The sequence below is a fragment of the Ursus arctos genome, unplaced genomic scaffold (assembly GCF_023065955.2).
Source record: "Ursus arctos isolate Adak ecotype North America unplaced genomic scaffold, UrsArc2.0 scaffold_8, whole genome shotgun sequence".
In the NCBI taxonomy this organism is placed as follows: Eukaryota; Metazoa; Chordata; class Mammalia; order Carnivora; family Ursidae; genus Ursus; species Ursus arctos.
This window is the reverse complement of record NW_026623100.1, coordinates 33005636-33022962: the sequence shown is the minus strand read 5'-3', so window position 1 is coordinate 33022962 and position 17327 is coordinate 33005636. Positions and strand designations below refer to the sequence as shown.

Sequence of the window (17327 nt, the reverse complement as noted above, 5' to 3'; positions counted from 1 at the left end):
TGTTAAGACAAGATCTTCTATTTAGTTATAAACCTCAAAATGTATATTTTAGTACCAGAGAAATCCCAAAGAGATCAGTTCATTTTATTTTTTCTTGCTACTCGTAGAAAAAAACAACAGTTTAAGATTTTTTTTCTCTTTGGTATAAATTTTAAAATTTATTTAAATAAATCACTTATGTAAGATCTCAAATTATAGCAATAAAATGGCTAAAGATATAAGAGTGCTTTAGATTTTTTTAACTTAGTTCATAATAACAGTTGCTAAGTGCTATATCTAAGTAATGTTATCACCATCTTATAACAGGGAAATTTTGCTGAAGGCAAAGGAGAAAAGTTCAGCATCTTTGGTTTTGCTTTCTTCATTCCTTTATACCCAGGTTGCTTAGCACAGACACTGAGCTCTTACCCGAGAGCAATTATAATCATTTTTGTCTGTTTCTTCGAAGTCTGTTTTCTGTCTGGATTCTGTTGTGCAGCATATCGGATAAGCAGATCCCTAATGAGTTCAAAGTCAGCTAGTTAGTTCCTGGATGTGTAGCAGGCCCTGTTAATCCAGTTATGTGCAGCAGGTTACTCATTTTTCCTGTATCTACCCTCCACCCTGCCTGCACTAAGGTTTCTAATTTTGTTGCAGAACAATTCACCTTTAGCAACAGAGAATTATCTTTTTTTTTTTTTTTTTAAAGCAACAGTGGTAAGCAAGGTGTTGTAGAAAAAGCAAACAGTATGGAGTAGCTATTATTATATAGAAGAGCTACTATTCCCTACAGGACCATCTGTTTTTCCCAACAAAAAAATACAGTACTTCCCTGAGTTATTTTTTAAAGGGCTTAAGCAGTCATTCAGATAATCAGACTTCATTGCTGTGAAATTTCATCAAAGTGTATTCAATCCTTGAACTCATATCTGGGTCCATTTTGCCAATCAGATAAAACTTCCTAGGCTTTTTCCTAGAGGCATGAGGGTTAACTTGATCTTATTGCATTGTAAAAGATTTTGTGTTACAAACCATTTTTCATAAAAGCTATTTGTTGTGTTAGGAGAACTCCAGACAGGCTCCTTGTTAGAATAGATTGGGGGGGGGGGGGGCAGATGGCTTGCCCTGCCTTGTCACTTAGGGTGAAATGAAAATTCTTAGAAATTCTTACAAGTTACCAGCAGAAGAAATGAAGAGACAAAAATGATATGGGGGAAATTAGTATCTTAGTAAGTAAAAATGTTATTTCTCTTGAACAGACCAACAATTATCTAAAAAAAAAAGGAAAGAAGTAAACAGCCCTAAGGAAATCCCTGATTTGGAAGCACTGAATTCATTTGTCTTAAGATTGTCACTTTTTTCCTTTCTTTTTTCTTTTCTGTTCTTTTGTTTTCTTTCCTTTCCTTTCCTGGACATTGATGTTGAAGCCACCTGACTCCTTTCTTTTTTCCTTTGAAAGGTCAGCCACCCAAAGACAGGCCCACTCACATCCGCTCCAGCACAAACAGCCTTTGCATCAAAAAAGCACTAGGTGGTGCCCATTTTCTTTGCCGGTGAAAGAGCTGGATTTCCCCAAGGGAGTCACTCCTGAGAAGTTGATCAGCCCCCAGCCCCACACAGTGCCGTCCCCTCCTCTGACAGATGACCAGGACCATGGTGTCACGTTCAGTCATTTCCCTAAGTATCCTGGGGCTTGGTTTTGGAAGTCAGTGGTTTTAAATGTGAAGTTAAGAGTGGAGGGTTGGTAGTAGCAAAAAGCTTTGAATATTCCCTTTGAAAAGAAAAGATAAGAGGAATAAAGGCTGTAACCCTGCCATCTGTGTCTCTAAAAAGTCATGGTTTACTATCTTTGCCAAGGCTTTCCTCCTGCCGGATCATCCAGACAATGCAGTTCACTTTCTAGTTTAATTTTTCCCACTTTTACCCATAATCAAGCTATAAAAATAATAAAAGAAAATAAAGGTGAATCTTAAATTTCAATTTGCCTTCTCATGAAAATAATTCTTTGTCAAATGAAGTATGGTGAAACTGACGATTTTGCATGCCTATGTTCACCCCCATATTTACTCTTTGAAGAGGGGGCTTTATACCCCTGGGTTTATTCCTTAAAAAAAAGAAAAATCTTATTAGGCACGCTTAACAGATTGTTGCTTTGTGAGCAAGGAGAGCAAATAACTGGCTAAGATGATGTTTTCTTCAGGATAATTTTATCCAGGCGATATGCCCATCAGATTTGTTTCAGAATTTAGGAGCATTTAGGAAGTTTTTGTTCTTGTAAAGATCTGGTATCAGCAGTTGGGTATGGTCATACTGTTGCCACAAAATGAAAAGAAGAAAGGAATATATGGACTTTTTTTTTTCTTGTAGTTGAAATAAGCAAAATGATTGTCACTCTATTCTCTGAAATTTGGCTGAAAAGGGTTAATTTGTTCGAATGTACTTATTGTGCTCTAAAGAGGGCAAGAAAATAGTTTTTTGAATGTTAAAAAGTAGACTCTTGCAGTAAAACCTGAACCCTGTTTCCTAGTTGGTGAACCATATCCCAAAATAAAGGGAAAATAAAGATTATCAGTAGTTTAAAAAAGTCGAACTAAGAAAAAAGCCTTATTATGAAACTGTAAGAATTATTTCTGTGCTCTAGCTGCCCTGTCATATGTCATGACATGTGGCAGGTTGACTGCTCATTAATTCTATTTATATCAGTATGATAATCCACCCCACTGAGTACACATGTGTTAAAATATTCATAAATTATGTTTATTGCGAACAAATATACATTAAATGCCAAAAGAAGACCATTATTTAAAGACAAAACTAGTCAACAATCAAATAAGCATAGCCTTTTTACTGTCAGTCCACTACATTATGCTTTATCAAATTCACATTAATTGCCTCTCCTTCCAGTGCCTCATAGGGAATGTTTATCTTTTGTTTTTAAACTGTACAAAAGAAATAGATTTCATTGAAAGGAATAAAGTTAGAAAACAAAAGATGTTATATTATCTGACCAATAAGAATATCAACTGCAACAAACCATCTAAAGAGAAATTCACTTCTGGCCTCCAAATTAAAAAAATATGTCATTTGAACTGTAATACAGATTTGAATTGAATTTGAGGGTGTTTCATGAAATCATAGACCAAATTAAATAAATTAGATAACTTTTTGATAAAAGGCTATAAATAAAAATTTGGGGTTTATATGTATTTTGGAAACAAACACATGAGGCCATCGATGGTTAAGAAAATCTAGAGCATTGGGAATTGAAACCAATAATTAAAATAAACTGCAGCACATTGTGTTTTGAAACTTATTACTTCCAAATGAAACAATCTTGAACTACTCTATTTTGAGTGATTTCAGGAAGTTGAAAAAGTTGAGGTGATTATTCTTTTACAAGCTGCCTGTGCAGTTACAGACCACAGTTGAAAAGTTTGAATTCCTTGTCAAAATCCAAAGTGGTTTTCGTTAAAATATATTGCCTAACTTACCCAATTCATCATATTCTGAGTTAATGCCATGAAAACATCTAGGATTATTAATTATTAGGACCACACTTCAGGTATAACTAAAATAACGGTCATTTGAAAAAATGAACTGTGTCCTGGTCTAATAGTCTATTTCCAATACTCCCTAGGAAACTTATAAATTTTCAAAACTTTAATTATACTTAAAGGGACACTTTTATTTCTAGAGAGACATGACAAATGATGAGTAAATAGGAAATTCTGAGTTTGTTTCATTGTTATTGTACCCTTCTTTTACAGACCAGGGAAGGACAAAACATGGATATGAAATACGTTTTGGATGTTGCCAATACTTTGCTACAGGAGCAAAGCCACCACCCTCGGATTGCCTGCTAACTTTGGGTAAGATTTTCATGTTGTCGTCGTCGTCTTCTTCTTCTTCTTTTACATTTTAGCTTTATTGAAGTATAATTGACAAATATAATTGTAAGATACTTAAAGTGTATATCATGAGGATTTGATATACATGTGTGTTGTAAAGGACTTCCCCCATCTACTTAATTAATACATCCATCCCTTCATTTATTCCTTCCTTCGTTTGTTTGTTCGTTTATTTAGTTTGTGAGAACATTTAAGTTCTACTTTCTTTGCAAATTTTAATTATACAATACAGTGTCAACAACTATAGTCCTGATGTTTTACATTAGATTGTCAGACCTTATTCATCTCGTAGCTGAAAGTTTGTACCTTTTTACCCACATCTCCCTATTCTCCCCTTCCCGCAGCCTGGGGCAAACACTTTTCATTCTCCGTTTCTGTGAGTTTGAATTTATTTTTTTGTAGATTCCACATAGAGGGAAGATATTCTAAATAGGGATACCTCACAGAATGTTTTACTTTCCACTTTCTCTTGGAAGAAAAATTTCTTATACATTGTTTAAAGAAGTGTATAGGTAGGGAATCTACCTATAGATAGGGGAACTATCATAAGAAAATAATTCAAAATGTAAAATAAGAGCTGTATGTATAAAATTGTCTTTCTAATGTTATTTATAAAAACAAACGTCAGAAGATGTTTTAATATCTAACAATAGAAGCATGCTTAGAAAAACAATAACATTAATTCTATAAAATATTATGCGGCCAATAAAAATTAGGGGTGCATAGCAGTAGGGGAAATGTGTAGTAAAATATTAAGTGAAAAACATTTGGTATATAAGATTAAGGTATAAAATGATTAAAGTAATTTTAAGACGTGCAAATAATGAAACACTGAAAAAGGATGGACAAAAATGTGAATCATCATGTTAAGGAGTAAAACTGATTTTTTTGGCCTCTTTTCAGACTTTTATTATGCTGTTTTACTAAGATAATTTAAAATGCATTTTAAAATTTCAAAGAAATCATTTGGAGGAAATCAGTAGTTAATTTATATTTTCTTCTTTAGATGTCATAAATAATCACCACAGATTTTTGAGGAGAAAAATTAGACAACTTCCACTTCCAAAAATGCTAACTTTGAAACTAGTATCCCAATGTGTGGTTTTCAGCAGTCAAACCTAATTTGCTTTTTACTGAATCATAGTGCACATATATTTTATTAGATAAAAATTCCCTTTTTTTATTTTATTTTTTTTATTTCCCTGCTTATTGTATTCGACTCCAAACCACAGCATTTTAATCTATCAGTTCTCAAAAACCCTGGGCAGCCATTTCAGAAAAAAATAAAACAAAACAAAAAACACAAATCAAAACAACACAAAACCCTCTCATTAAGCTCTCTGCAAAGTTTGGGATATGCACTTTCATGTGAATCTTGGCCTCTGTACAGCACTGCTGCACAATCATTTTCATCTGAGATTTGAACATATTGGAAGAACTATAGCCTTCCTTTCTTTTATCCTGTCATTTCCCCCCCTGGAAGTGACGGGCATATGGCAGGCACCCTCCCTGGATTCTCAAACAACAGGAGGGACCTGATTTCAATTCCTACATCCTGTCATCAGCGACTCTCGGGATATTTTGTTCTTGCAAGGCTAAAGATGTGATTCGAATTTGCCATACGGACAGAGCTTAATGCGATGCCATTTTTACCACTGGAGCCCTCAATCAGTTAATTAAACATGATATAAATCACCGCATGTATTTGTAAAGTAAGATTAATATGGCAAAGTCAAAGTAAATGAGGAATCCTCCCCATCCTAGGAGTGTGAATCACAGATAGGAAGATTACACTTTTGGAAACTCAATACTTTTGAGCAGGCTTTGTTGGTTTAATCCCTCAGACTGCTTTGTGCAACTTGAAACCTGGAGCTGTCATCTTTAGCCAAAATTTCAGCCATGACTTCCTCAGCTTTCGCCCCATTATTGAAATCAGCATTCACAATACTTAACAAAGATCAAACCTTTCAGCGGACCACGGGGCAGCCTCTTACCACCTGGGACACCAGAAACATGTTTAATAAATATTTCATTTTGTTTTAACATGAAGACTTCCCCAGTTTCCCATTTTTTGTCTTTCCTGGGGAGCTAAGGGCTACCCCCAAGCTGCACATTCCATCACTGTGGTCAGTTAGGTTTATAGCCTTAATAAAAGGATTTTCCCCTTTCACGTGCTAAGGAGCCTTGTTAAACCAGAGCAATTACAGAAACACAAGATAGGTGCTCTGCAAAGATCAAAGCTCACCTAAAGACAGCTCTGTAGGAATTTGGAGCTTTCTTTGAAAAGCACTCAGTTTACATAGTATAGAGGTATTAAACCCCAGGAATTTAAAAAAAAAAAAGAAAAACCTAGTTTCAAATAATGTTAAAAGTCTGACAGTAGTTAATATGGGACCTCCTTCAGCCACTCTGTGTATTATTCCTAATATCTATTCACAGCGTATCTATAATAGCTCCAAAGGAACCATTATGCTCAGAAGACATACACATATGATGGATCCTTAATACCAAATACATTACCTACTCAGTAGGTACATTTTACCTCAATATCCTAGCTCAGGGGGAAGGGTGAGAAAATGGCCTGTAAATTTCTTTAGGAGGAATAAAAATGCAGCGTGCCTGGGCCTTAAGCCTTGTGGCTCACTCAGTGGGATCACTAGAGGCTGTACCAGGTGACAACAGCACCTGCCTTTGGGACGCCACACAACTTACCCAACCGCAGTGGGATGTCAGTGCACCCAGTCTTAGGCATTATGTTTACCTCTCTAGATTGTTGTCATTCTTCCTGAAAATACACACACACACACACACACACACACACACACACACACATCATGCTTGAAGATTCCATTTCAGAATAACATTGATAAATCGTGAGTGGTTTAAACTCAGCCATGTGGCTGTGGGAGCTTTCAGGTGACAAAGGGTTTGAGGATTCCTTTCTGGATTCAGCTATCTGCAAGCCAAATGATTTCTTTTGTGTGCAGCATCTTAATACAACAGAGCAGTATAAATGGGCTCAGCCTGGGATTTTGAATTCTGTGCTTCATTAGGAAAATAAGTTATTTAAGAAGCAGTATTGCCAGGAACACTTTAATATCAATTTAGAGAACACTGTTTGCATTTTTGATGTCCAGTAGTCTTGGCTTTGAAATATGCAGAGATAAATGCAAAACCCTTGTTTTACATCAGCATATCCATTTTTAAGAAAACATTTTAATGGCGATAAAAATAGGAACAGGTATTTATTGACTGCTTGTTATATGCCAAGCAGGTTACATGAAATATCTTATTTAATCTTTATGACAATCCTGTGAGGTAGGTTCTGTTACTATATTTACTTTATAGGCAAGGAAACTGTGGCACAGAAGGGCTGAGTCATTTGCCTAAGATCACACAGTTGGTAAGAAGTGAGGTTATGAATCTAATACCGGGTATACGTATCTGGAAGTCAAGCTTTCACAGCCTGTGATTATCTGATTTGAATTTTATTTTGTGATGTGACCTAAAGTTTGTATTTTATAGTTTCTTTTTATTTAATAGTAACTTTTAGGAATTGAAATTAAAATTAATGGCATTTTTTTTTTCCAGAGCTTGACTTTCTTGCTTTTAATTTTGGTGCTAAACAGTAATGAAACTTTAAGTTTTGTGTTTCTCATAATTTATTTTGGGAAATGTCATATACCAAAAATAAACTGAGATAGTTTCACCATAGTAAGCAACTTTTTTTTTTTTTTTTGCCTTGGAATCACCATTTCCTAATTCATCTGAGAAAATATCATTATTAAAAGGAGAAATATTCAGTTATCTTGTTTGTCTTTCCTTTTTATTTATTTATTTAGCCTTTTCTTTGACTGGCTCAAGATTCTGATATTTTATCAAATGGTGAAGAAGATTGTTGCACATTTTTGGAAGTATTACATTTCAATGTTAGACAGATAGGCCTGACTTAGAATCTTAGAATCACCAATATTTGGGTCTATAATCTTGAGTACCTAGTTAAATTCTATTAGGGTCAGCAGATTATCATTGGTAAATGAGAAAAATAAGGCTAGTCATACACTGTTATTATGAGAACTGTGAAAATAAAATAACATATATTAGAACACCTAGCACAGGTCTGACCTATGATGGTTCAAGAAATGTTACTTTCCTCTCTCCCCTTGATTGTATTATAGATATGGTTGCAAATGTTCCCTATTCTCCCTTAGATAAGCTTTGGAAGTCCTGCTTTCACAGTCTGGCACTTTATTGGAAAAGAATTCTGAGGCCCTGATCAGGCGTGAGTGTTTGTATCATAAGGGAGCCCTTTTACCACCCCTGCCAGGCCTGAAACTGAATACAGGGGAACTTACTCTTCTTGTCAGGGCTTAGCTTGATGGTTGGATATCAAAAGGATCCTTGAAATAGAAGGAAAAGGCATGATTTCAGTTCTTAGATTATGAGCATTGTGGATTTTAAGAATTTTCTAGCTATCTTTTATGGATTGTCAGCTCTCATTTGAACAAATATCTCAACCCACTGCTCGGCAACAACATATGTCATCTTGCCCTTTAAGACCTTGTCACCCACTGCTCCAAGACAGGCCACTTCCTCCTGAGGCTATGGAGACCTGGCTTGTGCGTTTGAATAGCCTCTAGCTTCTTGCTGGTATGTAATAAATATTAATAATTATTCAATCAATCAATCTGCCACCTTTCATAAGCACTAGATTTCTTTCATGGTATAAAAACACAGTTGACATTTTATCAAAATTAGAGCATTTTTGAAGGAGTCATTTTTATCTTTAATCTGAGTGTATGTCTATAAAAACATATATGCATACCAATATCCTCTTAAAAGGGACTGTTAATGTCAAAAATTTTTATTCTGCCTCTTGACATCTCCCTGGTCTTTCCTTTCTTCATTTTCTATAATCTTTCTTTGTCTACATGTAATACTCTCATTGTCTTTGTAAGCATTCAACATGCAGCATGACTGTAAGATCAAGCCTGTTTAAAAACACCATTTTAGGTATGAAAAGTTGGCCATTAGTAATGCAACTATGAAAAGTTGGCCATTAGTAATGCATCAAGATAATTCTCCTATTGTTTCCCACCCAAAGGTTCACTTACTCTACTAGAGTCTGCATACATGGAAACACTTGGTATTTAGTCAGAACATTTGCTTTCCTTCTGGGGTTGCCAGGTTTAGCAAATAAAACTACACAGCACCCAGTGAAACTAGAGTTTCAGATAAACCATGAATAAAAGTATGTCACATACAATATTTGGGGCATACTTATACTAAAATATTACTCATGGTTTATCAAAATCCAATTTAATGGGCTTCCTATAATTTATCTGGCAACTCAGTTTCTTCCACCTCTTTAGTGAATAAAATAACGAACTCAGTGCTGCTCTGTCAACTCTTATGGGATTCAATAACATGCCATTTGGTGGTGGTGGAAGGGGACTCTGCCTTTGTATAAGGAGGACTCTGAACCAAAGGTTAAGGACTAAGTCAGAGAGATGGTTTTGGTATTCTAGAATGGCTAAAAATATCAAACAGCCATCAAACCACAGTTTGTAACTCAATTTTCTGACTTGTTTTACTAATTTTTCTTAAAGGCAAAAAAGAAAATGACTTAATCAAAATAGTACAGAAAGGCAGATTGCCTCTGGATATATTATTTACTCATTCATTTTTTCATCCATACAACAAGTATTTATTGAAGTTCCTCCTATGTGTCAGGAACTTTGTGGCAGTTATAACAATATTTGTATATTTATGTTATACTTTTGTTCTGGTTCAAGGGTATTGTGTGTACCAGATTTTAATGGTGGTAATTTTGAATAGCAATGGCTGTAGATGCCTAAGCCATACTTCTTGATGTCTAATCGAACATCGGTGATCGACATTAAGAGTACTCATGATAACTAAGGATACATATTTTATTGGAAGTCTTTTGGTTTTGCCTTTAAAAAACAGCTGTATACTTAGAAGATTATATTATATAAGTACCTATATTTTTATATCTATAGCTGTATCTTTGAAAAGAACCTGTATTCCCATAGCACTAAGTTAAATTATAATTCATTCTGTATTTTTAGAAACCAGAGGTCAAAATATTGTTCAGGCACAATTGCTTCATCTGTCAGACATGAAAATGACTCCTATCAATTGTCCTTCTTAATTTTTAAGTAATTTTTACCCATTTTGAGGTTATGGGGAATCTTACATGTGTTTGATTGGATTCAGTCAAATAGGCTGTGCAGCTTTTACTATGCCTTGTAATTTTTTTTCATTACAATAAAAAGCCTTTTAAATCACTACTACTTAGACTTACATTGAAAATACTTGTGATACTTTTATATACAGTGAGTTTAATGCCAGGATGTGAAAGCAAATTGATTGTAGGCAATTCCGTGCTTGAGCACCCCAGAGTAAAAAGAATTACACTAGTAACCCTGGGGACCTCCTGCTCTCAGAAAGGCTGTCTGTGCACTCAGACATCCCCTGGCAGGTGAAAAAAAGAAGGGATTGCTTAATTCTGATCTGAAATTGTATAAACACATTTTAATTCAGAGAAATAATTTTTGAAGGGGAAAAAAAGCACCTCAAGAGACACTTATGTTTAATGTTTTTAATTTAGTAAAATGAGCTGCAAGGAAAGTATGTCATCTTTGCAATAAGCATTTGAACATCTTCTAACAGTGACTTAAAATGCAGACAACTTGCCATCTGGAGGGTGTGTCGGGTGTGGAGGAGGCTTGGCTGGATCAGCTATAAAACCCTCATGGACTTTTTACCTCTGACACCCTGGTCAGAGTGAGAAGTACTTGGGGCTTTTAACTGAGTCTCTAATGACACATTCCTCAGTCAGCTTGAGGAACAGCTGACGTGTCTCAGGAATTAACTTAGAGTGTCGTGCAAGCATTAGAGAGAATGAATTAATATTTTTGGGAGGAGTCCTTGGTTGAGATTATGGTCCATGACCAGTCCCTCTTGATTCTTCTTTCCTGGACCTTCAAGGTGAAATGTGCTGGAAACCAGAGAGTTCTTGGCTTTTCAATGAAAGCAAACACAGATGTGTTAGGCTTGATTTTAGCATATATAGCTGCATATACTTGTTCATTTCCCTTCCCAAGCTTTGCTGGGGCAGATATCAAGAGAGGGGATGAAAGTGGGAAATGAAGAGAGAGAGTGTGTTTGTTGACATTGGCCATTAATACTTGGAAGGGCCAAAGGGGAAAATCTGGAGGGCCTGGAATCAATATGGTTCTAAATGAAAGTCAGGCCCCTCCTATACAAGCACATTTCTATCAAGTTATGGCCTTGAAAAACTTCTAGAGAGAACCTCATAACAATGGCTACAGCTACTCATTGGGACCAAGGCCTCTTACCATCAGTTTCCTTGAATAGAGAGCTTCATCCAAGACCTTATCTCTGGGTTGTTATACTTGCCTGAGCACAGCTCCACCATGTATGTCGTTCATATCAGGTTACGATGACCAACTTCTGTTTAGAGAGGTAGTACCTGCAGAAGCGTGTGAGTGCAGAACATGCTGCCCACCTTCTAAACCCAACTCTGTCATTAATTAGCTGTGCAATTTTAGGCACATTATATGACCTTTCTGTGCCTCAGCTTCTTCATCTGTAGGATGAATGCTTATAAAGTCCTTGGTTACTGCCACCATATGCAACTTCCCAAGCAGTCTGTGAAACTTGCATGCTGAGGCTGTGTGTTATTTTGCAGTTATATGTACTTAGGATATAAAAGTATATAAATGTGTATAGGCAATGAGAGCATTTTTCATGTGTGTTTTTTAGACTGATTGCCTCTGACCGACAACAAAGACATAGGATCACTTAATAAAATCCTTGATATAAAGTATCATGTGTAAATGTTGTTCAAAAGTGAGTTCACAGGGATCATCTGGCCCAATGTTCTCCTTCTACAGATAACTGCAGCCCAGACAAGTGGGTTGTACAGCCAGGTATTGGCAGCCCCAGGACTGACTTCCAAGGTTCTTGTCATCAAGTATGTGCCCATTCCCTGATACCATGCTAACTTTCAGTGTTTGTTACAAAGCAGATTCGATCCAGTCATTATTAGGAGGCCATTCTATTTTCCATCTGAAAAATTTCCTCTCTTGTAAGTTTCCTGAATCAGTCTCCAGATTATCCATCTGTGTATCCTGAAAACTATCTGCCAAAATGGTGGGGCTCAATGCCAACACCCAGTCCCTTCCAAAAGATAATGCCAACCATCACACCACTGGTTAGTTAAAACAGGCTTTGCCAACCTTACTAAAAGAGGATTGTCAAAATATTTTACTTATGGGCTAAACTTTATATTTTTATTACTGACCATTCATAACATCTAGTCTTTGCACCAGTCACTTTACCTCAAAAACACCTTGTGAATTCCAATCACTATAGCTTTGTCCATGTTGTATCTTTTACCTAGAATAGTCTTTCTGCTCCTAACCCATCTTACAAAGTCCTGCTCAGTTTTACTTCTCCCATGGAGCTGTTATTAAATATCCCAGCTTATAGCTATTTACCCGATGCCACTTTATTTTGATAAACTGGAGCCAGTAAATATCCATGATATTTCAGTTCGTTTTATGAATATTGCTCAATTTAGACCTCTCCTCTTTTAGGCCAGAACTGCATATACTTCTACATGCAGTCTGGCCATCTGCACTATGGACTAATGCAACTTCTTGTTGTCTGGTCTTCCTGAGAGTGCATTATATAGATTACAGTTCATTTAGAATGCAGCTGCCAGGGTCGTGACTCACACAGAGATTAATCATTACGCCTGGGTTAGCTTCATTACTTTGACTACCCATTACATCTTGCCGAGATTATAAAATGTTGCTTTTAACTTATAAGGCCTACACTAGCATCCACTTACCTCCAAGACATGCATTTATGCTGGTTGGGTGTTTTTTTTGTTTGTTTGGTTTTTTTTTTTTTTTGTATTATCAGGTCACTGGAAATTGCTAGCATTTCCCATAAGCTTTGACTTCAGGAATTGCTGAAGCTCTCTGACATCAAATTGAGTAGCATGTCTAGAAAAGAAAATATATCATGTATTTTATTATAAATAATATAAAAATTTACAGGGTACATATAAAGGACTGGGATGAAAATTTTAATAAAATCACCAACCTTTTCTTTGACTTCCTTTTAAAATAATAATGTCATCTCAAAAAAGATTTAAAGATTGTCCTGCAATTAGAGTTGCTAATGAAAATAGTACCATACTGGTGTAAGCCATCTGTATTTTCTCTGGTACTATTGCCTTCCCTTCAACATGATTCAGCACAAGCCTGAAAAAAGAAAAGGATTCTAAAGAGAAATAGTGCTTCTGCTCCCAGTACACAGTGAACATAGGTGAAAAAATTAAGGAAGGAGATAGTTACTAACAAAAATTGCTGCATAAACTCAGCTAACAGAAATGGAGAATGACAGAGTTGGACTCAGTTTTCCAAAATATATATCCATGTGGGGTCTTCCCAGAAATAAAAAGGAAAAAAATGTTAATGTGATAAAATACTTGAAGGAAATGTGACCAACAGTCTTCTTCAGTTGTATCCCTGACAATTATACTTTAAGGAAGTTAAAATTAAATCTTAAAATATATGTGACATCTATGTGGACCTGAAGGGGAAATAGAAAATGGAAGGGTTGTGAATGGTTATATTTAAGAACAGAAGTCATATATTACAGTTTCAATTCTTGTATGAAAATTTGAATGCCCTTTTTTCTTAGTGGGAACTTAAATTTGCCTGTCATTCTTGATGTAGGTAATGAGATGAACTTGTTTCTGATTGATCTCAAAAATTTGACAAAGTCTTCATAAAACATGTCTGGCAAGCAAATATAAAATTTCAAATAATAGCAAATATATAGAAAGGATTTATTCTATGCCAGGTACTATTTTAAGCACTGTATATATAGTAACTTATTTAATCCTCACCTACCTCTGTGAGATTGGTATTATTATTATTTTCATTTTACAGATGAGGAATCTGAGGCTCAGAGAGGTCAAGAAACTTGGCCTGTTAGATAGTAAGTGCTGGCACCAGAATTCAAACTCAGCTGATCTGGCTCCTGAATTCATGTTTAAAATGATGATGATATACTACTCCTTGGCGTCAGTGTGGGGGAACATCGTTCAAATTATCCAAAACCTGTATTATAAAAAAAGCAATTTGAAGGCAAGGAGAACCAGAGACAATGAATTTGATGATTTATTGCTTAGGATCTAGGGTTCAAATTTATTCTGTGGAGAAACAAAGTCCATCTCATAGTCTAGAATGAATTTGTGATAGTAGGTGCATGCCAGGTGACTTAATTTGATGGAGAATGGAGGGCTTTCAGAGCAAGGAGCCAGGTACATCATTTAGGAGATAGTCTGAAAACATATACCTCCCATTCCTGGATCTAAACATTTGTGTCAAGGAATAGAATAATTATTTGAACTAGAACACATAAAAGTAGAGAGCATTTGTTTAGGTGGGTAAAGTAAGTCTTGACTATTTATTTATTTAAAATATTTTATTTATTTATTTGACAGAGAGAGAGACAGCCAGCGAGAGAGGGAACATAAGCAGGGGGACTGGGAGAGGAACAAGCAGGATCCCTGTGGAGCAGGGAGCCTGATGCGGGGCTTGGTCCCAGGACGCTGGGATCATGCCCTGAGCCAAAGGCAGACACTTAACGACTGAGCCACCCAGGCGCCCCAAGTCTTGACTGTTTAAACTACCAGAACTTGCAATAGTCAAATAAAGGCCAGCCACAAAAAACAAACAAATAAACAAACAAAAAAAGCAAAGACATAGAAAGAAAAAAGCACGCAAATTCTTATCCCAGCTCTGAAATTAATGTGTCCCATGGATTCAATAATATCAGATCTTTTTCATAGTTTCTTGGGAACATAAAGAACTGCATGCATCAGTGCCTTAAAATCTACAAAAGAATCATTCAGAATTTGTAATTATTGTTAAGAAAGCCAGTACATTTATTTAGTAGTACAAAGTGTTTTCCTGTGTTGTTCTCTTCTATACCCTTTGATTGTAATTTCCTCTGGCTAAAGATATTTCCCTTTATTCTTTCACCAGGCCTTGAAGACAGCTTTTCACTTAGGGGAACTTCAATATGTATTGACATACTAAATGTAAAAACTGGGGTTTGGTCTAGCTTAACAAACATGCATAGGGTGCTTACTGTGCTATGCTAGGTGTAGGGACATGGAATGACATAGATGGGGGCCCTGCCCTTGAGGGCCTAATTATTGTTGAGTTCCCTATAAAGCATTTATTTATCAGGATCATTGGTTTAGGGCCTGCCAATCATCCCATAGATTTCCTCGCCAGTGTCATATTTCTGCTGGAATCAGTTGGGTGTCTCACCGTTAGCCACTAAATCCTGTGAACTGGTGAGAACTTATCTGCCATCCATTGCTTGCGGACGTGGAAAGTGCCATTTTGAAAAAGAAAACTGATGAACAAAAAAAACACAGCCTTTTAAAAAACACGAAACAAAATAATGTATCATAACATCTCAGAATAATTTTATGTCAATTTATAAAAATTGATATTAAAATGAGTTCTTGGTATTAATCTTTCTTTCCAAAGAAGGGGAATGACCTTAGTAAAGCATGCTACAACATTGCTGACATACTGATTGAGTCATTTGTATTGTTCTGCCAAATGGAAAACAGAGCTAAGAGCTCTCATTCTTAACTTTTTGTGTTCCTGGTTTATATCCCAAATGGAACACATTTGGACTAATAAGCAACTTAAGCATTTTTATTTTCTGTTGTGTTCTATAATGTTCCTGTCCCATTTCTTAAAAAAAAAAAAAAAAATCTAGAAATTTTACTTGAACCTATTTTCCATGACAGGGTTTATGACTCTACTCTCATTACTCTATAGGGGGAAATAATACATGTATAACACGTTATATACAAGTCCTAATACAAGTCAGTAATGTGCTGGGGCAGAGTTCTTCAAGGTTTAACCCAGAAGTTGACAAAGTACAGTCCCAGAGTGAAATCTGGCCTGTCACATGTTTTGTAAATAAAGTTTGTTTGGGCCATAGCTACAGACATTCACTTACATATTGTCTCCTTGACAGATTAGAGTACAGCTACAATGACAGAGTAGAATGGATACAAAAGAGATCATATAGTCCGCAAAGGCTAAAATATTTCCTTCCTGGTCCTTTATATAAAAAAAAAAATCTGCCAACCCTTGCTCTAAGCTATTTCCCAAATATATATAATAGACATGTTCTTGTGGGTGAGGGAAAGCAACTTTAAAATTATAGTTAGCAGTCTTTCACCTATTTTTGAATTACATGCATAAAGTAAAATAAAAATTAAGACTTTAAAAAAGAACTGATTTACTGATCTATGATCCAGACATTAGAATCTCATTCAGATTTATGTAATAGACACAAGTTGAACAATTTTACTTTGGATGTAATTGGTTAAGATATGAAACTAGAAAGATGGTTAGACAAGATGAAGAGGCAAGTCATTTTAAATAGGAAGAAGAGTAAGCAAAGATATGGAAATAGGAAAGCATATGAAGTTCAGGGTATGGAATGCCATCTTTTAGAAAGAAGCTGTTAATTTTGATGGAATGTATTTATTCTGAATTTTAAAAAATCAGTATAAGAACTAATGATTGTGCAATGGGTTTAGAAGGAATAGAGAATCATGGTTCTTGCCATGGAAAAGCTTACACTTGAATTATAGATTCAAAAGTAAATTCCATGATAATTTTTAAAAAAGAAATGCAAGACTTGTATATTAAAAACTGCAAAGCATTGCTGAAAGAAATTAAAAAGGACCTAAATAAATGGGAATATATCCATGTTTCATGGATTATAAGACTTAATAAAATAGAATAATCTTCAAGTTGATCTACGGTTTCAATCCCTATCAAAATCCCAATTGGCATTTTTAAAGAAACTGATGAACTGAGCCTAAAATTTATATGGAAATATAAGAGATCCAGAATAGCCAAAAAAATTTTGTTGTAAGACTTATACTCGCAGTTTAGAACAAATAGCTAAAGATGGGGTTAAAAGAGCCAAAGATGGAGGACTAATATTCATAATTTAAAAACTTACTATGAGCCATGAGAGACTACGGACTCTGGGAAACAAACTGAGGGTTTTAGAGGGGAGAGGATGGGGGGCTAAGTTAGCCTGGTGGTGGGTATTAAGGAGGCCACGTATTGCATGGAGCACTGGATGTTATATGCAAACAATGAATCATGGAACACTACATCAAAAACTAATGATGTACTGTATGGTAACTAACATAACATCATTAAAAAAATAAAAAGGATTTTTTAAAAAAGATTTTATTTATTTATTTGACAGAGAGAGACAGCCAGTGAGAGAGGGAACACAAGCAGGGGGAGTGGGAGA

At 35.6% G+C, this 17327-nt stretch overlaps 1 long non-coding RNA gene across 1 annotated transcript in view; it reads left to right on the top strand.

Moving 5' to 3' along the window:
• LOC113244786 (uncharacterized) overlaps nucleotides 1-17327 on the top strand; it is a 613758-nt gene that overhangs the window by 73992 nt on the left and 522439 nt on the right. Inside the window, exon 3 of the long non-coding RNA XR_003312516.4 lies at nucleotides 3747-3848. This is a non-coding gene — a long non-coding RNA (uncharacterized LOC113244786). The remainder of the gene's footprint in view (nucleotides 1-3746; nucleotides 3849-17327) is intronic.